This window comes from Gossypium hirsutum, chromosome D12 (genome assembly GCF_007990345.1).
Source record: "Gossypium hirsutum isolate 1008001.06 chromosome D12, Gossypium_hirsutum_v2.1, whole genome shotgun sequence".
NCBI classification, from domain to species: domain Eukaryota; kingdom Viridiplantae; phylum Streptophyta; class Magnoliopsida; order Malvales; family Malvaceae; genus Gossypium; species Gossypium hirsutum.
This window is the reverse complement of record NC_053448.1, coordinates 32,615,555-32,639,116: the sequence shown is the minus strand read 5'-3', so window position 1 is coordinate 32,639,116 and position 23,562 is coordinate 32,615,555. Positions and strand designations below refer to the sequence as shown.

General features: G+C 33.8%; 1 non-coding gene across 1 annotated transcript; it reads right to left on the bottom strand.

Annotated features, from left to right (window-relative positions):
* Window positions 1-173: 173 nt before the first annotated feature.
* LOC121224892 (small nucleolar RNA R71) lies at window positions 174-280 on the bottom strand. The gene has a single exon (XR_005922634.1). It is a non-coding gene; the product is annotated as a small nucleolar RNA R71 (small nucleolar RNA).
* Between the last annotated feature and the right edge of the window lie 23,282 nt (window positions 281-23,562).

The window sequence follows — 23,562 nt, the reverse complement described above, 5'->3', positions numbered from 1 at the left end:
CATTTAGGAAATAGGGTGTTCCTGAAGACGCCCTGAGACTTAAACTGTTTCCATATTCTTTAAGAGATAGTGCGAGAGCATGGCTGAATGCTTAGCCGTCAGGAATAGTGACATTAGGGAATGACCTTTGCTAGAGGTTTTTGCTATAGTATAATCCACCAAACATGAATTCCAAGCTTAGAAATGACATCACATCTTTTCGATAATTAGAGGATGAAACATTATATGATGCTTGGGGGCGATTTAAAGATTTAATTCAAAAATGTCCGATGCATGGATTCAGCTCTAGACTCAAATGTAAATATTCTATAATGGATTGAATGCACATACGAGAATGGTAGTTGATGTATTTGCCAATGGTACATTGTTGGATAAAAATTACAACGAACATATGAGATTTTGGAAAAGATTGCCAATAATGACTATCAGTACCTTACCACAAGAGTTGGGACGTACAAGAGAGCTGCTGGTACCATGGATGATACGACCCAGCCCTGGAAATGTCCTTGGCTCAGCTTATCAGGCGCCAATCGCAAACTCTTGCAAGCTGAACTAGCTTGTTCCAGCTCAATGGAGCTCAATTCGAGCTGATTCTAGCTCATTGAGCTTGAACTTCAATTTATTTAATTTTATGCTTTTAGTTTGCTGAAATAAAATAAATAAATTGCTGCTAGTTAAATTAGTTAATTAGTTTAAGTTAATAAATTTGTTAAAATCTAGACATTATTTTTTTATGTTAAATGTGTTTTATTTGTTTTTAATGCATGCTTTTATTTGTCATAGTCTATTGCAGGTTTTTAATTTGTCCTAGTCCAGCTGAAATTAATATGTGGGTAATTAATTTGTCTTAGTTCATGCATAAATTAAATGTGTCTGATACAAGGACATAGTTTTAATGCGTCTACCTTAAGGAAAAATTTATTTCATGTTACTATGTCCAGCCGAATTTAATGCTGCTGATTAATTGTGTCTCAAAGCTGCTTTAATTAACGAATTTAATGGATGCAGGTACATGTCATGGACGACATTAAAGAGGTAGCCGCTGCCAAATTTAATGTGTGCATGGGACATGGGACTACATTTAAGAGGAGGCTATTGTTGCACCTTTCCAAGCTGATCATTCAGCTCACCGATGCACCCTTAAAATCTCCATCAGCCGAAATATTCAATTCCCTCACCAGGGCCGTTCATTTTTGTGTGTTCACACACAAGGCCTACTCATTTCCTTTTGTTCACACCTAGAAACTGTTGAAGAACCCAAGCTGACTTTAATGAAGTCCAAACTGTTCAGCTGATCAAGAAGCCATAATTTAAGCCAAGTTTCATTCCCTAAGCTGAATCTACATGCACCATTCAACTCCCAAGGCCTCCAATTACTCTAGCTGAATTTCAAGGCATCTAGAAGCTGATTATAGATGTCCACAATGCACAAGAAGCTACCTGGAATTTTCCTTTAACTATCAGCTCATTAAGGCTGAACCAAATTGACCATTCATGTTCTTTAATGACCATTCGGCTATCCTTGTTTTTGAGCTATAAATATGAAGCTCATTAGATGTATTTCAGAATTTTGAACCTTTGATTAATGTTTATAACATTTTGTGAGTTTTCAACTCTCTTATTTCGTTTTAGACTCAAGCTGACTTATCTAGCATAGCTAGTGGCGTCTATCTTGTTTCTTTGAACTTATCACTCAACCCCGAGTGTGGCGTTCACCCCGATTATACCTTTGGTTCTTACTTTACTAAGTAACGGGTCAAGGTTCTATCCTATCCATTCCGTAAACCACCTTAAAGTCTTATAAGTTTCGAGTTGACACTCAAGTATAGTGTTGGTTCACTCTAGATCTTTAAGCCCATTCACTTCTATCTTTCACCAACCATTTCCTTTACTTATCTTTTTGATTAGCCGAACCTATAATTCCTCAATATTCACTATTTCGAGCCTATCCTTGTTACCATCATCTAAAATTAGCCTATTTTCCATCATATTTCAAGATCGAGTGATACTTCTCCATTTTAACGATTGGGCACATCAACGACTCGACTCATCACTAAGACCGAGATCGTATTAGTTGGTATCAGAGCTAGCTAAATTCGAGAAGTACGGATGTTCGTGAATTTTCCGGAGTATGTGATTTAAAAAAATTCGAAAAAAAATTTCAAAAAAAAATTTGTACGTGATTGCACAAGTGTTGAATGTGTTTGTATTGAAAAAAGAGAAGTTACGAAATTTAAAAAAAGAAGAAGTTGTTTTAAAGTGTTCATAGTTTTCCCGATCTTGAAAGTACTTTCGGCCAAAAACAAACCCATCGCCACACTTAGCACCACATATTTTCTTTTCAGCCCACCTTATACCCATTAATCATCAATACCCTTGCAAGCCTTTTGAAGCCGACCCCTAAGCTTTCTTCTAAGTCAAAATGAGTTTTCTACGAAGTTCGAGTGGTAAAAGGCTCGAGTGAAAATACATCAAGATAAAAGCCAAATAAGAGTGAAACACGAGTGGTGTGCCATCTATTATTTTCTTGTGAGTGAAACGTGAGATTTTGTGGTAAGGTCTTTACTTTTTGTTTTGTTTAAATCATTTTTGTTTTCAGCAATAAATCATGTTTCGAGAAGACTTGTCAGAATCAGAATTTCAATATGTGATGCAAGAGATGGACCAATTGTTTGATCGAAAATTAGAACCCGTAAAAGAACGATTTAACCGAGTGGAGGAAAGAGCTCGACAAAAGCAAATTTCACCGAGTCAGGAGACAGAGACAAGATCATCACGAAAGCACACATCCAATGATTATTCAAGAAGAGATCCATACTGAGAGTACTACTCATCGACGAATTTGAGTAGAAAGAAAGAAAGTTTTGAGACTGAGGCTTTTCAAGATGATACCCGAGAAAGAAGATATCTCTCTTCAAAAGCATCAAGGCGTTCATCCACGGAGGATTATTTACGAAGGAGTGAATGTGAATCATATGTAAATCATTCCATTCATACTCGACGAAAAATAGCTCATTCCGATTCTTTTATTTTTTCTTCATCTTGTAAAGAAAAATCGAGAAGAAAAATGAAAGAAAAAGAACAATAAATCAAAACAGAAACAGAGATTGAGAAAAAAAATGAATGTGAAAAAGAAAAGAAAATTAAAAAAATTAAGAGTGAAAAAGAAAGAGTGGAAAAAGAAAAAGAAAAAGAAAGAGAGTTTGAAAAGAAATGAGTGAAGAAAGCAAACAAGAAAAAGTGAGGAACATTTTCGCTAACCCCCGATTGAGTTTGCCTTTTGATTCTTCTTCATTTCAGGTTTGTAAAATTCCACCTAAAGACAAGTTCCAACTTCATTACCTTTTTGACAAATGACGTTTTCGACTAATTGAAAAAGGTAAGTTGGATGGTGTGAGTACTTTTCAAACTTCTGAAGGTAAATCAGATGTCATTCTTCCAATCCTTCAAGGTAAGCAAGGTAAGGTATCTTTTGAGATTCAATCTGATTGGAATTTGTTGATTTCCGTTAATAAAAGTGCTCATGTTGTTAATCTTAACGAAATTCCTTATAATGCTTTGCCTGGTTGCTATAAGTTGAATCGATTTGCTAATTTTGATCTGAATAGTGTCTTAGAATGTTCTTATCATCATTTGTTCCATGTTGATTCGAACAACATTAGATTGCAAGTTGACTTGGTTATTGAAGATAATATTCTGATTATAGGCCAGTAAAATGTGATTGTCGCATGTAACAAAGCATTTTCATGTAAAACCATTAAACTGTTTGGTTTTGATTGCTATGTGAACTCTTTCAATAAATTTGATGAAATTTTGTGGATACCTCTGATTGTTTGAAAGATTTTTGCGAGGTTTGATTGTTTGAATATATCGATACTTAATTCTTATTCGTTTAACAATTGTGAATTGTTGCTCAGCGAAAAGTTTTCATTGTATTCCAGCATAAGTAATCAAACTCGCGTGTTTAAACCCGAAATTTGTTTCGGTTCGATTAGTGGAAAAATCAATCATCTTAAATTTCGTGTGAATAATTTCTATAGTTTTGATACTTGGTTTTTGAATAAGGTAACGATGTTTGAAAAATTTGTTTTCAATTCATATTCGTGCCTTAAACAATTTATGTGGTTGTACATGAAGTTTGCGTTCCGTTTGACAAAGGTTAATTCAGCCACGATGCTTCGACTACACTATACCCCCAAGGAGCGAAGGTTTGTGTTGATCGAGCAAGGTAAAAATGATTCTTATTTTCCTACTCATAAAGGTAAGACACTTGAATGTCTTGAAACGTTTCTGTTTTCCTCGGATGGTATTAAAAATCGTGTTGAACATTTAACTTTTGTAAAACACTTAGATCGTGTTGTGCTTAGTTGTTCCATTTTGCTTGATGATCATCTATCTGTTTTGGTTGTTGAAAAAAATATTCTTGTTTTTGATCATCGTGACTTTCTTGGCGACCGTATGATTAAACGAAAATTGCAATGTCCAACCAAGCCAATTCATGAATCATATGAATCTTTTCAAATACCTGTTTGTGATGATTGTGTCCATCTTTTGACCCATTATTCACATTCTGGTTATGACTTGTGGAAACAATTTGAGACGTTTGAATGCCTTAGAACATGTTCATTTTTGTTTCAAATATTTGACGAGGCATTGGCACGTAAATTAATTTGTTTGCATGATTGTCAACATGTTGTTTTGAACCTGTCCACTCGCATGCGATTTACTAGTCATGTTATGCCTACATGTGGATTACAAATTTGTTTGAAACACTTTTTGCTAACTCGTGGGTATTCCTTTCAGTTGATTCAATTTCCATCCATACCATTCGATTGAGGAAAGTCAGGTAAAAGGAGCTATGTTCGAGTTAACCAACGCATCGACTTGAGGACAAGTCACTTTGAAGAAGGCAGGAATGATACAGCCCCTCCTCGGAAATGTCCTTGGCTCAAGTCATTAGGCACCAATCGTAAACTCTTGCAAGCTGAACTAGCTTGTTCCAGCTCAATGGTTGAGCTGATTCTAGCTCATTGAGCTTGAACTTCAATTTATTTAATTTTATGCTTTTAGTTTGCTGAAATAAAACAAATAAATTGCTGATAGTTAAATTAGTTAATTAGTTTAAGTTAATAAATTTGTTAAAATCTAGACATATTATTTTTTTATGTTAAATGTGTTTTATTTGTTTTTAATGCATGCTTTAATTTGTCTTAGTCTATTGCATGTTTTTAATTTGTCCTAGTCCAGCTGATATTAATGTGGGTAATTAATTTGTCTTAGTTCATGCATAAATTAAATGTGTCTGATTCAAGGACATAGTTTTAATGTGTCTAGCTTAAGGAAAAAATTATTTCATGTTGCTATGTCCAGCCGAATTTAATGCTGCTAATTAATTGTGTCCCAAAGCTACTTTAATTAATGAATTTAATGGATGTAGGTACATGTCATGGACGGCATTAAAGAGGTAGCTGCTGCCAAATTTAATGTGTGCATGGGACATGGGACGACATTTAAGAGGAGGCTGCTGTTGCACCTTTCCAAGCTGATCATTCAGCTCACCGATGCACCCTTAAAAGCTCCATCAGCCGAAATATTGCATTCCCTCACCAAGGCCGTTCATTTTTTTGTGTTCACACACAAGGCCTGCTCATTTCCTTTTGTTCACACTAAGAAACTGTTGAAGAACCCAAGCTGACTTTAATGAAGTCCAAACTGTTCAGCTGATCAAGCAGCCATAATTTAAGCCAAGTTTCATTCCCTAAACTGAATCTACAGGCACCATTCAACTCCCAAGGCCTCCAATTACTCCAGTTGAATTTCGAGGCATCTAGAAGCTGATTATAGATGTCCACAATGCACAAGAAGCTACCTGGAATTTTCCTTTAACTATCAACTCATTAAGGCTGAACCAAATTGACCATTCATGTTCTTTAATGACCATTCGGCTATCCTTGTTTTTGAGCTATAAATATGAAGCTCATTAGCTGTATTTCAGACTTTTGAACCTTTGATTAATGTTTATAAATTTTGTGAGTTTTCAACTCTCTTATTTTGTTTTAGACTCAAGCTGACTTATCTAGCATAGCTAGTGGCGTCTATCTTGTTTCTTTGAACTTATCACTCAACCCCGAGTGTGGCGTTCACCCTAATTATACCTTTGGTTCTTACTTTACTAAGTAACGAGTCAAGGTTCTATCCTATCCATTCCGTAAACCACCTTAAAGTCTTCTAAGTTTCGGGTCGACACTCAACTATAGTGTTGGTTCACTCTTGATCTTTAAGCCCATTCACTTCTATCTTTCACCAACCATTTCCTTTACTTATCTTCTTGATTAGCCAAACCTATAATTCCTCAATATTCACTATTTCGAGCCTATCCTTGTTACCATCATCTAAAATTAGCCTATTTTCCATCATATTTCAAGATCGAGCGATACTTCTCCATTCTAACGATTAGGCACATCAACGACTCGACTCATCACCGAGACCGAGATCACATCAATGGAGCTCGACGTAATTACTTCATTGATAACCCATGTATCTTCTTTAGCTAATATGATAAAAATAGTGAAAAATCCAAGTACTATTCATTAGATGAAATCCGCCAAGCTGTCATGTGTTTATTATGGCGAATATCATGTGTTTGATGAATGCCCATGAAACCCAGCATCGATATACTACATGGGTAATTTTAACCGGAATAATAATCCCCATTCCTACACTTAAAATCTGGGGTGGAAGCAACATCCAAATTTTAGTTGGAATAATCAAGGTGCGGGGAGTTCACACAATGTTGCAAGATAAAACATCCACAATGCACTGCCTAGTTATAATCATCCTTTGCCGAGGAAAAATACTCAGCAAGGTCAGGTATCATCTTCTAATTCTATTGAATCTTTGTTGAAGGAGAATATGGCCAAAAATGATGCTGTGATTCAAAGTCAAGCTACGTCTATCCGAGCTCCTGAAAATCAAGTAGGCAAAATAGCAAACGCTCTACATTCAAGGCCACAAGGAGCATTTCCAAATGATACTAAAAATTTGAGAACCCAAGAGAAGTAGCAGTGCAAGACAAATCCAGCCGCAATAAGGAAAGGACCTAAGAACCTACTTAACGACAGACAACACTTGGAAAGGGTACACAGAGAAATGTTGTGACAAAATCAGATCATGTTGCCAACAGAAATGCCACAACAAAATAATATCAGCAACCTGAAAGACGATCACCTTTACCTTTTCCTCAACTATTTCACAATTTCAAGCAGGATATTTAGTTTAAAAGGTTTTTAGATGTTTTGAAGTAATTCCACATCAACACACCATTAGTAGAAGCTTTGGAGCAAATGCCTAATTATATGAAATTTATGAAAGACATATTGTCAAAAAAGCGCAGATTGGAAGAATTTGAGACTGTTGCTTTCACTAAAGGGTGCACAACAATGTTGACGAATAAATTACCTCCAAAGTTGAAGGATCCAGGGAGTTTCACTATCCCGTTTTCAATTGGAACTCATTATGTTGGTAAGACGTTAGTGACTTAGGTGTAAGTATAAATCTAATGCCTATGTCTATTTTCATGAAGCTAGGAATTAGGAAAGCAAGACCTACTACGGTGACTTTGTAATTAGCTTATCGATCCTATGTGTGACACCTCTAACCCATTTCTGTCATTGGACTAGGGTTACAGAGCATTACCGTACAAATTGGAACAAATAACTTCAAATCAGGTTAATAATGCTATTTAATATTAATTATTCAAATCTCATACAAATCCAACAAACATACACATCTGAGCCTTAAATTCAACTTTCGAGGCTCTAAAAATAGTTCGGGATCAAAATGAGACTAATTTGAAAATATTAAAAAAATCTGAGGAAAAGATAGACATTTAGAAAACATGGGTCACATGGCCGTATGGCCAGGTCGTGTGACATAGCCCAGACCATGTAGTGTTTGAACAATAAGACACACACCCGTTTCCTAGCCCGAGTTTTAAATCATGCAACTCACTGGCTTAGATCACACGGCTGTGTATCCGGCTGTGTAACTCATTGACTTGATACACACAGTCGTGTCGCAGACCATATGCCAGACCATATATGGCACACGACCGTGTGACAGCTCGTGTCCCAGGCCATGAGCACCAAAACGTACCTTGAAAATCAATTTTACCAAATATGCTTACTTAAGACACAAACCTACCATTTACCAACCAATTTACTTACTCAAAACGCACCTAAACAAGACCAAAACATGCCAAAATCACACATAAATCATACAATTCAAAAGGTTATCCAATGTACCCTCATTGGTACCACAATTAAACATCTAAACAATTTAACCTCAATGTCATGGTTTCATATTCCAAACATACATCACATACGTACCATTCAACCATTTCATTCACACTTCAATATACAAAGAAGTTACCTAATCACAAGACATTCACTAATAACCAAAACACATATTTATATCATCATGTACCAATTACCATCATAGGATATTAAAGCACAATAAAAGTTTGACACAATTTCAAAACATCTAGAGTTACCAAAATAACATACAACCCTATGCATGCCATTTATAAGCATTTCCATATATTTAAAAACTACCAAAACGGATCGATGGATAGTGTGATCGTGTTCCGACTTTGATTCCAACCATTCGAGCTTTTCGACGATCTATAAAACATAGTAAAACAATTACATAAGCAACTAGTTCTTAGTAAGCTCGAATAAAGAAACTTAGACTTGCCGAACATAAATGATTACACCATTAAAACATTGCCCATTTAAAACTAGGCACACTTTTCCTTCTTAATCACAACACACCACAAGGTTAGTAGGTGTATTAATGAACATATCCAACCAATTAAACACGAAATATATCAATATGAAGTTTAATACATAATTCTTTAATTTATTACTCAATTGGTTCCCTTTTCATTTCATATTCATATCCCAACTTTTTCCATTTCATGTTTCCATAATATAGTTCATTTCATATACATATCCATTCGTTAAAACTTTAATCACTTGTTGAATCAAATGAAATAACATCAAATACTAAAAAAACTCATATAACCATTTAATTCACTAAACACACCACAACATCATAATTTAGCATATTTATAGACATATGAAACATATAATTGTACCAAGACATTAATATTCACTACCAAATCATAATAATAAAAAAATCATATAATATTCATACTTGTGATACAAATCTTACTTGAAACATGTTACCTGAATAGTAATGATTAAAGGATGCCATAATGTCTTTCAACCATGGTCTTATTTGTTCTCGACTTGAAGCCATAATGTCTTTCAACCATGGTCTTATTCACTTTCCGACATGATGCCATAGTGTCTTTCAACCATGGTCTTATTCATTTTCCAATATGATGCCATAGTGTCTTTCAACTATGGTCTTATTCATTTTCGATAGAATGGTATAGTGTCTTTCAACTATGGTCTTATTCACTTTCTGATATGATGCCATTGTGTCTTTCAACTATGGTTTTATCCATCTTCGATAGGATGCCATAGTGTCTTTAACTATGGCCTTATTCACTTTCTGATATGATGCCATAATGTTTTCAACACTGGTCTTATTCATTTTCGATAGGATGCCATAGTGTCTTTCAACTATGGTTTTACTCATCTGAGTCATGATACCATAGCATCTTTCAGCTATGGTATTACTCGTTTGATTAATGAGGCCATAACGTCTTTCAGCTATGGTCTTACTCATCTGAATAATGATGAACCTGCTCTTATATATATTTTAGAGGATATACCATTCAGTTCACACATACTTATTTACCATGCTTCACAAATCAATTCTTTATTTTCAATTTCATGTCTTACCTCAATTAATCATGTTAACTATAATATATATAAATAAAAACCTTTATAATTGAAGTCAAATCATTATAAACACATTATTTCATCACAAAAATTCATCTATGTAGTTTTCATTTTCAAGCATAATCTGTAACTTAATTAACATTTCAACTAAATCCATTTCACTGCTTACAATTTATTAAGCAAATGAACTCAATCAAAACATACATATATAAATATTAAAACACACAAAAAAAATAATTTATGAACTTATCTGTACCAAAACGATGCCCTAACGTGATCCAACGACTAATCCGCTATTTTAACTTTTTTTCGCGATTAGTGTCCGTTTGAGTCATTTCTTAATCTAAAGAAATATTTTTATTTAATTAATCACGTTTTAGCATTTAAAATAATCAATTTAACTTACAAACCCTAATAATGAAAAATTATGAAATTACCCTCACACCTTTTATGCAATTTAGTCCCTATACCCGAAACTTGCAATTTCACCATTTTTAACCATAAATTATGCTAGCCGATTTTACCTAATCTTATAACAGCCCATATTTATCAATAATTTACAACACTTTCCTTGAATTTTACTATTTTCATACATAAGTCCCTAAATATTAAAATCATCAAAAATTACTTAATAAAATATATTTATTTAACAACCAAACTTAACAATCTACCATAAAACTTCATAAATATATCAAATTCATCCATTGCATAATTTATAACATTTAATAGTTTTACAATTTGACCCGCAAGTTAACTAGATTAAGCTATTATGAGCTCAAAAACATAAAAATCATTAAACACGAGATCAAAATCACATACCATGCATCAAGAATCAAGTTGGCCGAATGCTTTTCCCCACCTACCCGTGGCTATTCGGTTATGAAAAGAAAGAATGAAGAAGATGATCACTGTTGAATTAGGTTTATTTTAGTTTTAATTATTTAATTACTAATTTAAGTTTTAAAATTCATGAAATTTACCATGCAACCTATCCATGAATATCCACTAACTTTAAATATGATATAATTACCATTCAAGTCTATTAATTCACCTTGTCATAGCTATTTGATCCATTTAATTAATAGAATTCAACTTTTATAGCTTTTACAATTTAGTCCCTTTCAATTAATTAAGTATCTAAACATTAAATTTCTTAACCAATTTTTAATATGACCCTAATAACACTCCGTAAATATTTAATAAAATATTTACAGGCTTTATTTATAGAAATTAGGACTCATTACCTCATTTTCTAAAACCATTTGACTTTAAAGATTTACCACTTGAACCTAATTATTCGTTCAAATAATATAAATTATCAAATCAAAATTTATAATAATATTATATTTGAATATTAAATATTAAATAATAATATTTACGGACTCGCTCATTAGATTTGTGACCTCGAAAGCACTATTTTTGACACCATTGAAAAACAAGTTGTTATAACTCTCCTCCCTTAGAAAATTTCATCCTCAAAATTTCTTAGCTGAAATAAGTTTGGTTACTGAATTTTAAAAGACCCTTCTCTTTTACAAATCAAATCTGTCCCCACTACCTGTTTTCGTTTGATTCTGACCAATATGACGGGTTTTACGTTTCTGTCCATGAAAAGCTTCAAACGGTATCATTTTAATACCGGATTGATAGCTGCCATTATAAATGAAATTAACCAACGGTAAAAATTTTCCTAATCACCCTTAAACTTAATGATGTAATACTATATTATGTCTTCTATAATCTAAATTTCTCATTTTGATTGTCCATCTGATTGCCTATGACTTCATGAAATTTTATACTTGAATCTAGAGATAAACTCAAATACATACAACTCAACTAGCCCTTCAAGTGAATAATCCATTCTGACTAGAACAAATGAGTCGATTTTATCAACTTGATAGTAACAATTCAGATCAATTCTTTCTTTCTCATCGTCAAAGATAATTCAGATACAAAATCTATCGTGATTCGCTCTCAATCCTATTTAGAAATCTTAACCGCTCGTAATAATTCATACAAAACTTGATATTTAGATTTGAACAGTTGACATATTGGACATCTTAGTACAAACTCAGAAATTTCACATTTTCTTCTTGGCCACTAGCAATTCTATCTCAAGTCACTACACATTTTGTTGTTACATGCTTGAATCAAATAGACACTGCTATAAGCCTCTTGTAAGATGTCCCGTAAAATCTCATAATTGTTTAGCACACACACAACCCCTACTAGAATTAATAACATGATCATTCTAGATATATTCTCGTTTAGCTAACAATTTCATATCTTTTCTTTACATCTCTGACTTCCCTTGAAGAATTAACAATTTAATTCTTGAGTCTAAAATAATCAAACTGATATAATTCGAGATCATCTGAGTGAAACATTACTATAATTAATGAATTCTTCTCTGGCTTAAGTTGAAGTAGTTACCTGACTTGACTAAACAAATTTTGATGTTTTCATGTAATAACTTAATCATCAACAATGAAATTTTTAAGAAATTCTTGATAAATCGTCTATAATAAAGATTTCCAAATGTTGAGCATGCTATGAATCAATTTTATAATAGATTAGTACATCCTCAATACAAAATATCAATGAATCCGTCGAACTGTAACTAGAAAGAAACCAGATTCACCAAACCTTAAATGCTACAGGGCATTATTTAATACAAAAGACATAACTAGAAACTCCTAGTGCTCATAACGGATTTTGAATGTTGTTTCTGGTACATTTACATCTATAACTCACCATTGATAGTAACCAGATCGGTAATCTATCTTCAGAACACTGTAGCATTTTTCAGTTGATCAAATAAGTCTCCAATACAAAGTAATGAGTATTTATCCTCTATCATAGCTTTATTCAACTACTAGCAATCTATATACAAACTTATCGACCCATATTCATTTTCCATAGTACAGTCGAAGTGTATCCCAAAATGATACACTCAATCGAATATAACCTCTATCAATTTATCCTTGCAACTGAACTTTTAATTCTTTTAATTCATTTGAAGACATTCTGTATAACACAATTGAGATTTGAATAGTCCCTAGTGTTAATTTTGTGACAACTCAATGTCTCACTTTGGTAGTAAACTCAATAACCTTGCAAGAAGAACATATGTAATTTGCAAATGGTCGACAACTGATCAACTTTCGTTTTAGGTACTCCTATTTTGTCTGCGAGCATCTTGCTGCAACAATGGGTTATTAAAATTTTGATATTGCATCTGGGGTATGGCTACATCGTTCCCTGGTAGAGCAATATTTCTTTGTTCTTGAAGTCTACTCCGAACAGTCCTTTCAATTTTTGGATCAAAACCGGCAAGAAAATTCGATTTGCTTCGGGTCATAAAACACCTAAATTGGAGTTAAAGAATTAGCAATAAAGAAAAACTAGTTAGTGAATATTAAATATTATAAACGGAAAATAAAGTGCAAAAACACACAAAAACAAAAATAAATATCAAACAAATGCCATCCCCAGTAACGACGCCAAAAACTTGATCGGCTGTTTAACGTCACAGCAATAATGTGGAAGCGTACACTGTCGATGCAAGTATAGTAGACAGATGTGAGTCTGTCGGATATCAATCGCACAGGGATGGTAGTCTTTTGTCTATTAATGTCGGTACAACAACTGGATTGAAACGAGATAAATTGTGAGAATAGTTGTCGATGCAATAACTTGAAAACAATAAAATAAAATATGATAATGATAAACTAGGACCCAAAACATGAATCTTCAGCAGAATACTAACTGCTCATAAGGTATAATAAGATAGGTGATTGTCGAAGCAATAAAGTTCAATGTATATCTTACTTAGCGTCACTCCTCTATTTAATCCAAGACTTAAACATGCTTACTAACCTCACCTTCCGATGATGGCAATACGGCACTATTAAGAACAAGTGCACTAAATTCCTCTAATCCTTACTCAACTTTCATTGTAGTGCTTGTTGGCTCAAACTGTCACTGCACTTTCCAGTGTCAGTGACTGCAATAACACTTCTGTGTTAAAAAACATTCAAACCCCAATATTAAACAATAAAAGCAAGATTGAATAAGATAAAATTTAATCAAAACTTCATGCGTACTTCCATACAAACAGAAAATAGAGAATAATCACCAACATTCATAAAGAAATAAGAAAGAATCGAATGGAGAATACTATTCCTAGACAACTCGATTGAATCTCTCTATTCCTTCTTGTATCGCACTTAGGTATTCTCGTCAGAAGCTAGTTTGCATCTGGTTTTCATGTTGGCTCACTAGTGAGAGGCTTAAGCTGCCATGGCCGAAAGCATCAAGATCGGATGATGAAAATGATGATCTGAAAAAATGAAAGCTCTATTTTTCTTCTCACGTCCACCTTTTATGTCCTCCTCAAACAGTTTAAGTGTCTTTTCCTCAAAATTATTTTGTCCTTGTATGTACTAGTTGGTTATACCAGACTGGACAGCTCATGCAATATTAATTTTTATCCGGACAGCTGTTAGGTGCAGCGACAATTCTAGATGAAATTCAAAATTCACTTATGCAGTGACATTAATGCAAAAAGATAGAAAAATTAAGGATAAAATAGGCTAGGATTCACTGAGTTATAAAATGCAATTTACTAAACTGAAAATGCTAAAATGTATGCTAAGGATAACTAAATGGGAACAATTTAACCAATAAGTAAAGGGGAAAACCTATGTTCTTTCTAGTGCTATCACCTCTCAAAACTCGAGTTTTTACTTCTCCTCAAGTAAAATAGAAACTAGCAAGGCTATAAAAATTTTACTAAGGCAAATGATCATTCTAGCAACTTGAACCTTCTAAATTCCCAATGGATGAATCATATTCAGATGAAAGAATATTGCATCGGCAATTCACAAGCATGAATGAATAAGGTTGCAACTTCATCAATGCTAGCATCATGCTTCAAACCCTAAGTTCTATCTACCATTACAACATTTATTGTACAATACTAAGTATTTATATATTATAAATATATATACATTTTTTTTGGAATAAGGGATATCGTTGCATTACTATACCCTTGTTCTTGAGAAGTAACGATGGGCTGCAACAAACCCCCAAGGAGTACGTAATTGCATCGACACACACTCATGCAGCGACAACCTGCGGCCAGATTGATTTTTCTAACGCTTGTATTAGAATGTTCCCTTTTTAACATTCCATACTACACCCACTTTGGAGTGTCTCTAATTTATAACTATATATACATATATAAGCATCTGTAAAAAGTAGATACATTCAAGATTTGAGGAATGATAGCAGTCATCCACTACTAATGCAACCTAATCCATTCATCAAAGAATTGAAGCTACAAACTTCTGTCAAATTTATCTAACTCATTTATTGATAATTCACATGATTCAAGAATTAAGCATCGAATGTAACATAAATTTTTGAACAATTTTCATTAACTATAATTAAACCTTGCATGCTTCATTACCGAAAGAAAAAATTTGAAATGTGGGTGCATTTCCAAGCCCCATGTTCATTCCCCCAAACTTAAAAGTTTGCATTGTCCCCAATGCACTAACATGAAAATGTAATGACAATGTGTACTTATCCAAATAAAACTTACAGCTACATGTAATGCATGGATACTACAACTAAAACTTACAGCTACATGTAACGCATGGATACTACAACTAAAGCTTAAAATAAACTAACTCAGTTATCCACAATCGTCGATGTGGTTGCATGATGTTTCTTTCTCCTCATTTTCTTCTCATCCTTCTTTTGTTTTTTTATCCTTGGAGCGCTTCTTTTTCTTTTCTTTGGGATTTGCACAGTCTTGGAATTGCCCCTCAGTTCTCGGCCTTCCCCGGGCATCATCGACTACTTCCTATATAGGAGAGGCCACCTGGAGTGGTCTAGGGTAGACACTATTCCCAATGAATTGCATTGCTCCTCACTTGTTACCTCAGCAACTTCCACCGATCTCGCTCCAGTTCACTCCAAATTATCAATATTTGCATGCACAGACTTGAGTGCGGTGACAATCTTCTTAACAAAATCTTCTTCTTCTTTTTCTTTCTCATTTTTAGCAACTTCTTCTTCTTCAGCAACAACTTCCTTATCTACAGCAGCAACTTCCTTCTCAACAACAATATCCTCTTGATCAGCAAAAATACCATCATCGAATAACCTATCAATATTTCGTAGGCATTCTTCAATGTCCTTCGATTCCTCTTCTCTCTCATTATTCGAAGCCTGCACAATAGGTGGGGATGCCACCGATCTATCTCAGTCTTCTAAGTCATCATCTGAGGAAGAGAGGTCATAATTTTGAATGATTAGCGAAAACACTAGGAATTTCTGTAGTGGGGATGGGCTCAATTGGCCTAATGTGGCTACAATAGAAATTTTCCAGGCTCTGGTATAAGCATAAAACAAATTCAGGAATTTCTCCATATCTTCTACTTTAGCGACAAGCCTGATCTGCCTATTGTTGATGGAATTTACCATTTTTTCGACATCCTTCAGTTTGTGCCATAATGATGTCTCTGCATTTAGGTTTGTTCCTTTATTGTTGGCTTGGGGTTTGTCCTTTCTTGTCTTACTCATTTCCGCCTCCTTCAGTATCGGCGTGTCCTTCCCACGAGTCATTCTTTCTACAGAGGATTTATTAATTGGGCCCTTATTTTCCAAGACTTCCTCACCAGCACGGGGCACGATTCCTCTTTGCTGGTACAATAACATCACCAAGAATGGAAAAACCAAGATCCTAGTTTGCCTTGCGATGCAGTCAGCAATTTATTGGTGAAGTAGTGTGCCTACATAAAATTTTCTATCCTTGACAATAGAATGTATCAAACACATTTTGACGAAGGTCACTGTGGTACTGTGAGTAGAGGGCTTTAGCCTGTAGTTGACAAAATGAAACCAAATTTTGCCTTGTAGCATCAAGAACTGACGGTGCATCGTATAATTCTTTTGATGGGAACCCATCCACACTGCTTCCTCGACACACAAGTCTCTCACCAACAGGTCTAGTTTTTCATCTATGATGTCATCAACGAACTCAGAGTGTTGGTCAACATCGACCTTTGTGTTTTACAGCTCGTTGATTTTTTTAGCATCCCATGGTATTAAACCTTCTCGAACAAAAATAAAATCTAACTCATGATCGTAGAGATTAGCATAAATGTAATAGCCCGAATTTGGCCTAGTCAGAATAGTGGTTTTGGGACCAAAAATTCAACGAGGAAAAATTTATTTTTATTATATTTTTTTGGTCTACAATTTCATAGAATGATTTCATGAAAATTTCGTCCAAAAATTTCGATGTTTGGTAACTCAATTTAGTCAAAAGGACTAAATTGTAAAAAGTGTAAAAATTGAGTTCTACATGTTAAAGGTGTCAAATTATTATGAAATTTTAAATTGGAGGTCCTTAAATAGTAATTAGACCATTGATTAAATTGTGGACAAAAATGGACATGAGATAAGTGAAATATGATACTTTTAAGTTAGGGATATTTTGATAATTTGTTAATTAAATGGACAAAAAGACAAAATAAAAGCCAAAAACCCTTGTCCATCTTCTATCTTGGCTGAATATAGCAAAGGGGAAGCCATGTTTAGGGTTTTCAAGCTTCCAAGCTCAATAGTAAGCCCGTCTTTGAACCGTTTTTAATGCTCTTTACGTTTTTAAAGTCTTCGTAACACGATCTCTCTATTTCTACCATTTATTTGAGCTAGGTTTGAGATTTGAAAATTTACCCACATGTGAAATACATGTGTTTTGATGTTTAATGGTAGAATATGAATGCTTGGTGTGTAGTAAACATTTTTTACTAAGTGATTTTTGGTGAAATTATCTAAAAGAACTAGTTTGTAAAAGTTATAAAAATGTGTGTAAATGTGTGATTAAGTGAGAATTGTGGATTTCTAGTAATAAATGGTTCGGCTAGGCCAAAAATTCAAGGAAATTGAATAAAATTATTTTACGGGCCTAGGGGCAAAATCAAAATTTTATGAAACTTTAGGGGTAAAAATGTAATTCTTAAAAAGTATGATTTTTGAACTAAATTGAATAATGTGAGTGTTAAATAAGTTAAATATGTTATTATAAATGAAGAAAGATGAGAAATTGACTTTGATCAGTGAAAAAGTGAAATTATGGAATAGTACATTTAGCAACAAAACAGTTTAGACAGCAACAGTTGTGTGACTTTGAAAAATAACCAAAAATGCTGATTTTTGAATTAGAGGCTGAATAATATATGAAATTAAATTTGAATGAGTCTATTTTCACATAAAAGATACAGATCAAGCAAAAGAATTTTATATTGTGAGATATTTGAATTTTAGTGAGACAGGGCCAAAATGATTTCGAAATTCCCTGTTCTGACTTTGGAAAATCATGAAAATTTTTAAAAATTAATTATGGGCTAAAATTTATAGGTTTAGAATCCTAAGTGAGTCTATTTTCAAAAGAAACAAACAAGAACATTATCGAAATTCTGTAAAATGAGATAATTAATTTTTAGTGAAGAATGGTCAAAACTATCAAGCAGTGAAATAGTGGGAACTTTAAAGAATAAACTGTACTTATTGGATAAGACAAAAATTCTTAAAATTTTATGGTAAGAAGATATGTGATTCTAGTTTTGGGGAAAATTAACGGATATTAATTTGGAGCTCTGTAGCTTGAGATATAAATAAATTAGTGATTCTGACTCAGATAGACAGCTTGAATTTACATACAGGAAAATAGTGAAAGTATGGATAATGTTTTTAAGTGTGTTATACACATTAAGGATGTGGAATGGAGATGAGGAGGAGGAGGAAAATTTGAAAAATATATGAATGATTCATGTATAATTGGTCATATGCTTGATTATAATTGATAAATGATGAAATAGAAATGATGCTTATATTTGTGCATTATTGGTCATGGTTTAAGCTCATGTGGAAAAATAAAGTATCATAGTATGTATGTATGGTATATTTGGTATATGATTTGGCATGAAGTAATGTCATGAATGGTTTATGAATTAACACATGTCGGTAAGTTTACGGTAAATAAATGTAATATTTCAATAATTATTGTTAATGCTGTTATTTTCTAGTAATTATGTACTTATTTTATGAAATTATTTAATTTTGACTCAAGTATGAGATGATAAAGAATCAGTGTTAAAAAGTCTCATTGAAACATTAGGAATGTATCAGATACAAATGTCATGACATTAAAGGAATGAGATCCCATGTAAGACCATGTCTGGGACATGGCATTGGCATTATTGAGGTTATGAGAGGTCCCACGTAAGACCATGTCTAGGACATGGCATTGGCATCGAGATGAGAGGTCCCCCGTAAGACCATGTGTGGGATATGACATGGGCACCGATATGATAACTCCCATGTAAGACCATATCTGAGATATGGCATTGGTAGTACAAGAAACATCCCATGTAAGACCATGTTTGGGACATGACTTTGGTATGTTATTATCAGACAGGAGACTCGAGTATCCTTAGTATTCCAAGTGGTTCAACGGGCTAGTAAATAGACTCTGTTACATGAAAGTTCAGGTAAAAGCATAATAAATAGATTCAAGTGAGTTATAAGGGTTAAGAATATCTCATTTATCAGTTGAGAAAGAAATTTCAACAAGGGAGGAGTAAGTTATAATCATGAGTTATTTAAGTAAGAAAGTAAGTAAAGAAGTAAGAGAGTAAATAAAGAAGAAATTAAAGATCATGATACTTGGTGATAATTTATGAGTATAATTATTTATGATAAATGTGGTGTTTATCAATGCTTATAATGTTTATGCTATATGTTTATTTGGCTAACATGTTTGGTGTACATGCTTAGGCTTTGGCCAAGTTGTGATTGAATTATGCCACGTTAAACTTATAAGTTATGCATTGTATTGATATGTTTATGTTTTGTGTAATATGCATAGGAACGGGTGTGGAAAGGTAATGAAATAGTAAGTTCATACTTGAAAGGTAAAATGACGAAAAAGGTGATGATGAGTTGAATTGATGTTGTTATTTAAGCTAGAGTGATATTTTCATTGCAAAATTGAGAATTTCATAAATGTGTTAATGAATGATATAATCAATATACGTTGAGTTAAATGGTAAATACGTATTAGTATTGAACTTAATGACATTGAATTGTACGTGAATTAAATGGAAATTGCTAGTGATAAGATTTAAATTGTGAGCATGAGAAATTACGAATTGAATGAAATGAAAATGAAGCATTGAATTGCATGAGTATGTATCTGGCCTCGTAGGCCCTATTTATTATGATTATAATATTTTGAGGATATATTGTGAAGAGTTATAAAAGCATGTTAATAATTTTAAAAGTTTTAATTTAGATGAAATTTTAAAACTCGGTTAAATACGTTTACAAGTGTATGTGTTCTGGTAATGCCTCATACCCTATTCCGGTGTCGAATACGGGTAAGGGGTATTACAATAAAACTCACGTACCAGTGAAGGCAAGTAGCTTCTAGGATGGGAGCAAAAAGTTTCTCACTTTACCTTCGAGATGGTCTTGTAGACTTGTTTACCCAAGCCTTATTGTGGCGAAAGGGAAATGCCCTGTTCGGGATGGAAGTTTCACTTCAACATGTTGTCGTGAAATTGTTCATTTGTTGCTTTATTCAAAAAGATTACTTGCTCCTTTGTTTGTACTGGCCCGGGGATTCCAATTCATGGATTGTGGTCGTAGAGGACGCATGTTCTCCAATAGATTTGGTGGCTTTCTTGACCGAGCCTCTTGTTTTTTCCATCTTTTGTTGAGGGAAAACGATTTAAAATTAAAAAGATATGATCTTCAGAAGAGAAAAGAAATAAAAATGGTTGCTTGAATGCATGACAGTCGGTACAGTGGGAGAGGATTTATAGTTAGTGAAAGAGGAAAATTGAGAGGCGTGTTGTTTTGTGGAGTGATATAAGGTTGGCAAGAATAGTTATGTCCAATAGAAATTGTGCCCGCTCAGAAGGATCAAACGGCTGAGTGATTTTTGATCCAAAAGGTGGAATATGAATTTCCCTAAATTTTGATGAGATATAAATGGTAGTACAGACTTATGGAATGCGCCGAAAGCAAAATTTTAATGCGTCGACAAAGGTACCTATTTTATTCTAAAATAAAGGAAAACAAAATTTAACAAATAATAAATAAAATAAACTAAAATCAAAGAGTGCTAATTAAAAAGTAAACTTTTCGACCAATTTAATGGTCTTTGCCTACTTTTGATCACTGTTGCCAAAATAGTGTTTTAGCCTTTGTCCATTTACTTTGAACTGGTGTCCAGCATGTAAATCTCGAATTGTGACTGCACTATGAGGAAATACGTCGACAAATTTAAAAGGTCCAGACCAACGTGAACGCAATTTATCTGGGTGGAATTTGAGTCAAGAATTGAATAACAAAACCTATTGACCAGTGATAAATTGTCGCTGCAAAATAATCATGTCATGCCATTGTTTGGTCTTTTCCTTGTAAATTGTATCATTTTCATAACCATTTCTCCTAATCTCCTCTAGTTCAATGATATCCAACAGTATTTTCTTTCCAGCTGCTTGATAGTCCATGTTCACTTGCTTAATTTCCCACATTGCTTTGTGTTCCAGTTCAACTGACAAGTGACATGCTTTCCTAAAAACCAATTAATATGGCGACATCCCTAATGGAGTTTTATATGCTGCCCGCAATGCCCATAAAGCGTCATCCAATCGAAAAGACCAATCTTTCCTCGAAGGTTTTACAACCTTCTCAAAAATGTTTTTAATTTATCGATCGATACTTTGGCTTGTCCATTGGTTTGCGGTTGATAAGTATTATTCATTCTATGATTAACTCCATATCTTTTCAGTGCAGTTACCACTTGGTTGCAATGAAAGTGTGTACCCTGATCACTAATCAATTTTGGTGTGCCAAAGCAGGTGAGTATATGCTTATAAAAAGCATTTAACATTTTCTTTGCATCATCCTTTGGGATTGCAACAGCTTCCACCCACTTTGAGATGTAGTCAACAACTACTAATATATAAAGATTTCCAAATGAGCTCAGAAACGGTCCCATGAAATTCATACCCTAAACATCGAATAATTTAACCTCCATAATTGGCTGCTACAACATTTCATTGTGTCGAGATATAGAACCGGTGCATTGAAACCTATCGCATTGATTCACAAAATTGTGGGCGTCTTTGAATAATGTCGACCAGTAGAATCTTAATTGGAGAACTTTAGCCGTAGTTCTCATACCACCGAAATGAACTCCATAAGGAGTATCATGACAATGCTTCAGGATTGAAAGCATCTCCTCTTCCGGAACACAATGTCGAAGGATGTTATCATTGCATACCTTGAATAAATACGACTCATTCCAATGATGCTTCACTACTTCACTAAGAAATCTTTCTTTTACATGGCCCGTGACACCCAATGAGAGTTTTCCACACACAAGATAATTAACAAAATCTGCATACCAAGGAGTTGTACCTACATCACATAACTTCTCATCTGGGAATGCATCGACTATTTGAAGTATGTTTCCATCTTTGCTACCAACTTCAAATCAAGATAGATGGTCTACAACTTGATTCTATAAACCCTTACAGTCTTTTATCTTGATGTTAAATTCTTGTAACAGTAATATCCAACGTATCAGTCTAGGTTTGGCATCATTTTTCGCAAAGAGATATCTTAATGTTGAATGATTAGTGAATACAATAACCTTTCGCCAACAAGATAGGAATGAAACTTGTCGAAAGCAAAGACTACAACCAGCAGTTCTTTCTCTATAGTTGTATAATTGAGTTGAGCCTCTGTAAGATTTTTGCAAGCATAATGATGGCGTGAAATATTTTTCATCACTTGTATCGCACATAACTTCAAAAGGTTGATATCAATCTGGTGCAATGACAATAGGTGCATTCACTAGCTTCTTTTTTAACTAAATAAAGGCATCCAAACATGCATCGTCAAAGAAGAATTTTTGATTTTGTTCTAGCAATGAGCATAAGGGCATTGCAATTTTTGAAAAATCTCTAATAAACCTTCTGTAAAACCCCGCATGTCAAAGAAAACTGCAAATACCTTTCACGTTTGTTGGTGGAGGTAATTTCTCAATGATTTCCACCATAGCTTTGTCTACTTGAATGCCTTGACAAGAGATGCGATGTGCTAACACAATGCCTTCAGTTTCCATGAAATAACATTTTTCCCAATTTAGGACAAGATGTGTGTCCTCACATCGCCTCAATACTTTATCCAAATTATCAGCGCAATGATCAAAGTCATTCCCATAGACTGAGAAATCATCAATAACAACTCTAAAGAGTCTTCAATCATATCTGAGAATATTACAATCATGCACCTTTGAAATGTGGCTAGTGCTTTGTGAAGACCGAAATGCATACGGTAAAAAGCGAAAGTACCAAAAAGACAGGTGAAAGTTGTTTTCTCCTAAACCTCCGATACAATAGAAATTTTATTGTACCCAGAATAGCCATTTAGAAAGAAATAATAGACCTTTCCAACAAGCCGATCCATCATTTGGTCGATGAAAGGAAGCGGGAAGTGATCCTTTGAAACAACCCATTTTCAGTAAAATCAGAATAATGGTTTTGGGACCATAAATTTGAAGTCAATAAATTTATTTTATTATTATTTTATGGTC